At 37.7% G+C, this 10,241-nt stretch overlaps 1 pseudogene; it reads right to left on the bottom strand.

Annotated features, from left to right (window-relative positions):
* Positions 1–4,844: 4,844 nt before the first annotated feature.
* LOC122738362 lies at positions 4,845–6,925 on the bottom strand (annotated as a pseudogene).
* Between the last annotated feature and the right edge of the window lie 3,316 nt (positions 6,926–10,241).

The raw sequence follows: 10,241 nt of genomic DNA, 5'->3' as shown, positions 1-10,241 counted from the left end.
TAATGTTACAAACCAATAATCATCAAAGCAACTTGATACTGGCTAAAAAAAGGGACAACCAGATCATACCCAGAGTCAGGAAGACCTGAGTTGAAATCTGTTTTTAGACACTTAAAAGCTGTGTGAGCCTCAGCAAGTCACTTTACATTGTTTTTATCAGTTTCCTCATTGGTAAAATGAACTAGAGAAGGAAGTGGCAAACCACTCAAGTATTTGCCAAGAAAATCCCTAATGGAATCACAAAGAGTTGGACACAATTGAAACAACTGAACAATAAATAACAAAGAATTAGAGAAGTTGATTAGGAGAACAGATTAGGTATTTACCATACTTTAGCAAATTAATTTAGTAACTGTTTTATAATCCCAAAGACCCCAACTTCTGGGTTAAGGAGTCTGTATCTGACAAAAACATTTTGGAAAACTGGACATTACATTCCTGCAGAATTTCGGTTTAGACAAACACTGAACACTGTAAAAAGAAAACCTTCAAATTGATACATGACCTAGATATAAAAGGTTACATCATAAACAAATTAGAGCAAATTAAAGAGATTGCCTGTCAGATCTATGGATAGAAATAGAGTTAATTACCAAACAGGGAGAGAGATGATCACAGTGGACAATTTTGATTACAGAAAACTGAATTTTTTTTCATAAACAAATCCAATGTAGCTAAGATTAGAAAGGAAGCAATTTATTGGGGGAAAATCTTTGCAGTAAGGTTCTCTGACAAAGGTCTTTTTTTCTAAGCTAGATAAGGAACTAATACAATTGTACGAATAAGATTCATTTGACAGTTGATAAAAGGTCAAAAGGCTATGAACATATAGTTTTCAAGGGAAGAAATTCAAGCTATTTAGAGGCATATGAAAAAGAAATGCTCCAGTTCACTGATAATTAGTGAAGTATAAATTAAAGTAACTGTAAGGCTCTGTTCAAAATTAATTAAATTTGTAAAATTGACAAAAAAGGAAAATGAAAAATGTTGGAGGAGCTGAAAGAAATCAGGTCCACTTGTGCCCTGCTGGTAGAGCTGTGAATTGGTAGTTATTCTGGAAAGTAATCGAATTACACAACAACATTTGCTAAAACTTAATACTATTTGACTTAGCAACAATAAGGCCTATATCCCTATAAAGTTCTAAGAGAGAAAGGTTACTGTGTGAACAAAAATATTCATCACTACCCTTTGTGGTGGCAAAGAATTAGACTAGTGGAGCACCAATCAAATTGGGAATGGATGGACAAGTTATGATATATGAATATAGCACATTTTGTTTGAAGAAATGATGAAAGAGCCACTTTCAGGGAAGACTTGTATGACTAAATGAACTGATACAGAGTGAAGTGAGTAAAATTGCATGAGCAATTTTTACTCTAACAATAATATTGTAAAAACAAAATTTAAAGACATTAGAAATTGAATAAATAAAATTATCAATGATGCTTACAGAAGATTGCTGACCAAGAATTAACCCACCTCCTAAAAGAGAGGAGGGAAAACTAATATAAAGAATGAAACAAACATTTCTGGGCAAGGTCATTATGGAAATGTGTATACTTGATCATTTGTTTGTTAAAATATTTTTTTCTTTTCTTTTGATTAAAGTATAGAGGTAGGAAGGAGAAAATGAGATACTTGGTAATTAAAAATCATTTTAAAAAAGAATATGTATTTGAGGGCAAGGGTTACCTTTGCATTTATATTTGTTCAGCTAGGACTTTGCATACTGCATAAAACCTAGTAAGCACTTAATAAATGCAATGGATCTGAGAGCTTAGATTGTTGGCTTTACCTCCCATTCAATTTAAGAATCCCCTCCATGTATTGGGTTTTGTTTGTTTTGGTGAGGCAAGTGGGGTTAAGTGACTTGCCCAGGGTCACACAGCTAGTAAGTTTCAAGTATCGGAGACCGGATTTGAACCCAGGTCCTCCTGACTCCAGGGCTGGTGCTCTATCTACTGAGCCACCTAGCTGCCCAAGAATCCCCTCCATGTACTTTTGACAGATGGATATCTCTCTATTTGAATCTATCACCAGTGAAATATGTATCAGTGAAAAGACAACTTGGCATAATATCCAAAGATTGAATTAAGAGTAAATTCATTTCAATATACTTCCATTGTCAGCCATATTTATTTAGGTGATTTGTTGTTTCCTTAGTTTATTGTAGCAAGGTTGGCTTGTCAGTAAGATTATATACTTAATACTGCAGCAAGCTAGACTATTTCCTTGAAACCATTCTGTGTTTCCTTGCTTCCAACCATTGTTTATGACCTTGCATATCATAATAATCATGATAAAAATAATAAAATTTATTTGTTGTTTTGAAATCTTCAGACTTTACATATACATTTTTACAGATGTAAGATGACCTCTGTTTGCTTGTGCTGGTGGTCTCTCCCAATGACATCCTACTTATCATTGATGAACAAGTCAAAGGTTACTTCTTCTTTTAATTCATCCATAATTCCCCTACCTGTAAATGAGGAGAAAGGTTTCTCTTCTCTTTGGATATCACAGTACTTTCTATCAATTTATACACTTATATTCTAATTATGTTATATTTTCTAATATATATTGCATATAAAGGTTGCAATACATACACATATTGTTTCAATCTTTACTAAACTATAAATTCTGGCAAGATAAGGGCCATGTAGTATTCACATTTGTATTAGCCCAACACTTGTCATGTTTTCTTGTGCATAATATGCATCTCTTCCAGAAGCTCCTCCCCAACCTCTTTTCTGTCCATACCAGGGACCCTGTCCTGAAAGAAATCCTGTGCTGGACTACACAATCCTGATTGGTGATTACCTTCCCTAGAATACTATTTCAGGGAATCCCCTTCTGTGCTTCACATCATTCCACTGTCTCTGACCATCTCTCCATTTTAAGTATTCTTGGTCATATTCTGTGATAGGTCCCCTTCCCACTCTCTAGCTGTGGAACCATGAACTTTTATTTTTATTCAGGGCAATGAGGTTTAAGTGACTTGCCCAGGGTCACACAGCTAGTAAGTGTCAAGTATCTGAGGCCGAATTTGAACTCTGGTCCTCCTGAATGCAGGGCCAGTGCTTTATCCACTCTGCCACCTACCCACCCTCCCCCACCCCCACCCCATGAACCATTTGTGATCAAATCAACTTTTCCACTGTTCCTTGATGAAGGCTACCAATCTACTTTTCTTTGACCCAAATCACTATCCCTCTAACTTTCTGGACAAAAATAAACATATTTGGCTACCACTACCCTATGTGTGTTGTTTTCCTCAACAAACTGTCAACCCCTTAAGGGCAGGAATTTCTTTGTGTTTTGTATTTGCATTCCCTGCATAGTACTTGTAACATAGTACTTAATGAATAAATTTCCATTCATTTACTTATTCAATCTTTCAGGGGAAAAAAAAACTTTGAATTATTTCCCACAAATGGGTATAAAACTAGACAATCATTATTGCTCTTTGTCCTTCATTTTGAAGAGGAACAATGACATCATGGGTAATTTTTGCATGAATTGAATTTAAGTGAGCCAGAGTTCCACAAAGTAATCAGCCTCACTCTCTCTTCCTGAGTCTTCAAAGTTCAGTATCAGGACAAAAGTTAGGAAGACAGATGATGGCTCAGGATACAGTGGACGACCTTGGCATCTTCAATGTCTGACCAAATTCTAAGCACTGCATAGGGCTTGCTTTGGCCACCTTCATGGCCATTGCAATAAATTGTTCTCATTCCACCAGGGGAAGTCTTCACATGGTTGGGATAGACACCTCTCTAATTCACTGACAGGTATGATGCTTGTTGGCTGCTCTCAACCTAGTTTAGCCTGTCTGCTGAGACAATTTTACTGAAGTTTGGACACTGTGCATGCTGCAGCTTCTTGGAGCCACAGGTGAGAGCTGAGTGACAGGTGGACAAAAAAGGTAGAAAACATCCCTGAAAAGGGTTTGGCAAGCCCTCACACCAGAGGTGCTAAGCCTTCCTGAATAGCTTACACATGCCAGACAATCTTACACTGGCTTGGAGAGGACACTTTTGCCATCATTCTCACAAGTCGACAGCTTTAAGAAAGCACAAGGCATTACCTAAGGTAATATATGACTCTGTTTTTTAATAGGTCTAGCAAGCCTTCATTAACAAGGTCTATAAATGAATCTAATTAATTTTCTAAAAGCTCTTCATCTGAGGAGTCCATGCTTTACTTTAGCCACAACGTGTCCATGAATAATCCATATGCCAGTAACAGCTCATGTAACAAAATGTTCATCCAGTGCCTGGAGAATTGCTGCCCAAGTAGAATGAACTAAATTGGGAAAAGAACTGTAACTAGCACAGGTCAAGTAGGGCTTTCCTCCAGGTTTCTCCCATTTGGGCTAGTGGACAAATGATTCTTTTCCAGGAGAATATGCTTCCTCCATAGGAGTGAACACTTCCTTACTGCACAAGCTCTTGCATCCCTATACCTTACATCCTGATCTTCTACTGCTAATGCAACTATCCTCTCTCCTCTCTCCTCTTTCTCTTCCTCCCTCCCCCTCTCCCTCTCCCTCTCCTTCCCTCCTTTCCTCCTTCCTTCAATCGCTCTTTCTTTCTTTCCTTTGGTGTCAATTTGACATAGATTTTATTCTTCAGGAAAAGAATTGCATTTCTACTTGTTTACAATGCTGATAAAGTACAATGTTGTAAATTTCTCTCCTTCTGCACATATTCAAGTATTCAGAATGCCCAGATTTACACAGTAGCTTAAATGTTAACTTTTAAACTGCTACTGCATTGGCTACAAATTTGAATCCTTCAAATGTTGGAAAGTTGTATGGAATGCTTTTTATTATGGTGTGTTTACTTAACTCCTCCAATGGTGGGTCCAAAAGAAGCACCTAGAGATGGGGTTGCTCCACTCCCTGGGAGCCCACCAGGCATGCTTCCAGGTATGCCCTCTGCACTCTGGTATAGCTTAGTGAAGATGAAGTCGCAGACCTTCTCCCATTCTTTCTGCTAATGCTCAAATTCTTTCTTCTCAGCACTTTGGTTCTTATCCAGCTAGTTGATTATTTCATTACATTTGCCAAGGATCTTCTGTTTGAATTCATTATTAATTTTGCCTTGCAGTTTTTCATCCTCCATTGTTATCTTCATGTTGAAAGTATACAATTCAAGAGAATTTTGGGGAGACATCTTTTCTCTCTGCTTCTCATTCTCAGCCTTGTATTTCATAAATTCAATGTCTTCTTTGGTCAAACAATCTTGGCCACTGGTGAGGGTGATCTTGTTCTCCTTGCCCATGTTCTTATCACAGGCAGAAACATTGAGGATGCATTTTGCATCAATGTCAAATGTTACTTCAATCTGAGGAACACACCTGGGTGCTGGGGGATTCCTGTGAGTTCAAACATCCTGACCAGGTTGTTATTCTTTATCATTGTTCTCTTACCTTCATAAACCTGAATAAGTACATAAGCCTGGTTGTCAAAATGGATGGTAAAAGTCTGTGCCTGCTTGGTGGGTATGGTGGTATTACATTTGATCAGAACTGAAATAACTCCACTAGCAGTTTCAATTGTAAGGACAAGAGGAGTGGCATCCAATAGCAGCAGGCCCTGCACATTCTCAAATTTATTTCCAGATAAAATGGTAGCCTGGATAACTGCAACACAGGAAGTAAGTAGTCTTATCAGTATTAATACTTTTGTTGACTTCTTGCCATTGAAGAAATCGCGCAGAAGCTTCTGGATTTGGGGGATCCAAGTGAAACCACCCACCATGTCAATATCATAAACATGTGATTCATCTAGCTTGACATCTCTTAAGACTTTTTCCACAAGATCTAGTTTACCATGAAAGAGATCATTATTCAGCTCTTTAAAACAGGCCTGGATGATAGAGGTATAGAAGTAGAGAATTTCATAGAGGGAGTCAACCTCAATACTGGCTTACATACTGAAAGAGAAGGTGTGCTTTGCACATTCACAAATGGTACACAGATGGCAGACAGCCCTCATTCTCATTTTGGTGAGGCAATTGGGATTAAGTGATTTGCTCAGGGTCACTCAGCTAGTAATTGTTAAGTGTCTAAGGTCAGATTTGAACTCAGGTCCTCCTGAATCCAGGGCTGGTACTCTATCCACTGTGCCTTGTAACTGCTCACTGACAGCTATCATTCTCAGTGATTTCCTTTTAGTGCTTTCACTTGAACTCATCATTGAAATGGTTGAGCATGAAGTTCTCAATGTCCTTCCCAGCCAGGTGGGTGTCCCCAAGTATCGACTTGACCTCAATGATGCCATCTTTCATGGTAACAATGGGGAAATTGAAAATACCACCTCTAAGCTCAAAGATCAACACATTTCTCTTGAAACCAACTTTTTGTCCAAGCCATGGTCAATAGCAGCAGTAGTTGGCTCATTGATGATTTTGAGCACACTGAAACCAGTAATGTTTCCTACATTTTTGCTGGCCTCATGTTGGGGATCATTGAAGTAGGCTGGTACTATGATGACAACATTTGCTACAGTCATCCCAAGGTAAACCAGCAATTTCTTTCATTTTGGTCAATACCATAGAAGACATTTCTTCTGGATAGAAACTTCAGTCTCCCTCTTCTATTATACTTGCACTTTAGGCCTGCCAGTGTCATTTGCCATCATAAAAGGTCAGTACTTAATGTCTAACTGTACAATTGCATCAACAAATCTGTGACCAATCAGACGTTTGGCATAAAAAAATGTGTTGAAGGGGTTAATTGCAACTTGATTCTTTGCCGCAGCATTAATTAAATGTTTTGTGTTAATGAAAGTGACATAGCTTCAGGTAGTCCTATTTTTTTGGCCATTAGCAATGATCCCCACTTTCCAATTTTGGAAAGCTCCTACCTAGGAATTAGTGGTGCCAAGGACAATGCTAACTGCTGGTCCTTTCAACATGGTTGCTGTGGAGTTAAGGGTAATAGCTGACCACAGTGAAGGAAGAAGGGATACTTCTGTGCTGAGTAAACAAACAGAGCAACCTTCATCACCAGGATCCCTTCAATGTGGCACCTTCCTTTCTTACTCTAATGATTAGGGGTAGATATTACATTTTTAATAGATCACTCTCAGAATGATTAGACCTAAAGTTGAATTGTCTTCTGTACATCAGCCAACATTTCCAGCATCTTCCCTTTCTGCACAACTAAACCTTCTCCAGATACAGTTATCTGCTACAAATCTGCTACATGTACAGGTTAAAGTGGCTTTCTAATTCAAGCTATTAATACATATTAAAATAATGTGGATAGTAGTGCCAATACTCATAACATCCACAAAGATAAACTAAGGAAATTTTATAAAGTATTTTGTAGGACCTTTGGTATCTTATTGAGGGGTACTATGCCTTTCAGATAGGAAGTACGGAATACATATTTGTTGAGTGAGTTTGAAATTAAATTAAATGTAATCCATACCAATAACTAATAAAAATGTCTACCTAAATTTGATCATGCTTGCTGTTCAGAATGACTATATTGGAATGGGAAATAATGCAATAATTATTAGGTTAATATTTATAATAACCTAAAAACCACTGTGATGTTTAAAATCTAAATGTGATTTCTAAAAAATCTAATGTGTGGTTGCCAAAATTAGAAGCTTTAGCACCAGTCTTTGGGCATTAAGCATTTATTAAAGCATACCAGGTATTCATGTGGAGTTCAGAAAGTTAAGAATAGGCCTATCTAACCTAAAGTTTCAGCTTGGTTGGGTTCTTCCTCAAGGCCTCTGCCATGAGGCTGTTTCAACCATGGATGCTTCTCAAACTGAGTGTGGAAGCTTTATATAGGTCTGAAGCAGAGGCGGTCCTTACACACTGCTTCAAGTTGATTGGTAGAGAGTGGTCTCCTGTTGATGTCGCAATCCACAGCTTCTGAGAACACACTCTACTCAGGGTTGGCCACATGTCATCTCAATTTAATCAACCTTAACTAGATTCAATTTCTGAGAACAACACCCTACTCAGGACTGACCAGGTGTGGTACCAATTTAATCATCCTTAACTAGGTTCTCAGTCTCTCAGTCTCAACCAATTCAATCAATTCCAAATCAGTCTTCAGGTGGGGCTCCTGTGTGTCTGCCAAGTCCCATTATTTTATCACACAACATACAATTAAACAATTAGTAATTTATGATTGCAACTATCTTATATGATGATGATATTAGTATTTCACAAGTTTCGGCAACAAGAGTCCTGTAACCTCTGACACAGACATGTCTAAATAATAAGGTGGTAATTTATCCTAGAGGGGAGTTGAAGAATAATTAGAAGAAATGAGATAGGAACTCTTGAGACTGAACTCAGTCTAAGTTAGCTCAGAATTAAGATCATAAGTCATAGGTTATAAGCTTTATCTGTGAAAACTACATTTTCTTTTACTAATTTGTCTTAACCATTCTTTCCCCTGAATCCTTATTGTTAGTGTTAATAATCTGTGTCATTGCATATGCAAAGTAAAAATGCATTTGGAGTCCCAGGACCTTGTTACTCTCAGTGAGTGAAGCATGAATTACATGATGAAAAAAAATGTGCATCATACTCTGATGGAACAACTGTAAATCCCAGGCTCATAAGAATTCTGCCCTTGGGAATTTAGTTATGAAATACATGATTCACAATCATGTGTCTGGTTAGAGAGAGACTCAGCTGGGAGTTGGGTTTTCCTGTGTTCATTCTAAACTTGTCCTCCTATTGAAATGCAATGGGCACATAAAATAAACATGTATGGACTGACTATAGGAATTTATGAATTGTAACTAGTTCTATAAAGTACATAATAAACAAATACACTTAGAAATAGGGACCAATTGGACCCACTTGAAGGGGTTTGTGATAGGCCATCATCTATCAGAGTGGTCTACTCAAAAAAAACCTTCAAATACAGCTATAAGAAAACTCCTAGAGCAGCAGAACCCACAAAAAGGGGCACAGGCTCTTTAGAGCCAACAACCACAGTAAACAAAATTTTGTTGCCTGGTTAATTAGCAAGTTGGCCTGGGATTATTTACAGACCAGAACATAGGCCAGGAAAATGAAGAACCTGCCCCTCCTTGTGTCTTATAACCTAGGACCTCCTGAGACATGGGGAAGTATAGCCTGGAAGCTAGGCCTCATAGTGGGAAGGAGTTGGGAGTCAAGTAAAAGATGGCAAGATGAGCAAGCAGAGAAAGTTGCAAAGCATAAAAAGTTTATTTGGCAACAGGAAGGATCAAGGTACACCCTCACGGGAGTATGAAAATATGAGGGTTCCTACATTCAAAGCTTCCAAGAAAAATATGAATTGGTCTCAGGCCATAAAGATGCTCAAAAATGACTTTAAGGATAAAGTTAGAGAGGTAGAGGGAAAAAATGGAAAGAGAAATGAGAGTGATACAGGAAAATCATGAGAAAAAAAAAGTCACCAGCTTGAAAAGCCAAATGTAAAAGGAAATCTAAAAGTTCTCTGAAGAAAATCATTGCCTTAGAATTAGGATTGAACAAATGGAAGCTAGTGACTTTATGAGAAACCAAGAAAAAATAAAGCAAATCCAAATGATTATGAAAATAGAGGTCAATATGAAATATCTCCTGGGAAAAACAGTTGACCTGGAAAATAGATCCAGGAGAGATAATTTGAAAATCACTGGACTACATAAAAACCATGATCAAAATAAGAGTTTCGACATCATCTTCTAAGAGATTGCCAGGGAAAATTGCCCTGATATTCTAGAAGCAGAAGATAAAATAGAAATTGAAAGAATCACCAATCACCTCCTTAAAGAGATCCCAAAATGAAACTTAAAGGAATATTATAGCTAAATTCTAGAGATCCTAGGTCAAGGAGAAAATATTGCCAGCAACCAGAAAGAAAATTCAAACACTGTGGAGCTACTGTAAGGACATTGCAGGATCTAGCAGCTTCTACATTAAAGGATTGGAGGGCATGGAATTTGATATTCTGGAGGGCAAAGGGATTTGGATTAGAACCAAAAATTACCTACCCACTAAAAATGAATATAATTTTTCAGGGGAAAAATAGGACTTCAATGAAAAAGAGGACTTTCAGGTATTCATGATGAAAAGACCTGAACTGAATAGAAAATTTGTTTTTCAAATGCAAAATCCTAGAGAAGCATAAAAAGGTAAGCAGGGGGGCAGCTAGGTGGCGCATTGGATAGAGCACTGGCTCTGGAGTCAGGAGTACCTGAGTTCAAATCCAGCCTCAGATACAGA

This window comes from Dromiciops gliroides, chromosome 2 (assembly GCF_019393635.1).
Source record: "Dromiciops gliroides isolate mDroGli1 chromosome 2, mDroGli1.pri, whole genome shotgun sequence".
Lineage (NCBI taxonomy): Eukaryota > Metazoa > Chordata > Mammalia > Microbiotheria > Microbiotheriidae > Dromiciops > Dromiciops gliroides.
The sequence above is the reverse complement of the archived record's forward strand: the minus strand, read 5'-3'. Positions and strand labels throughout refer to the sequence as shown.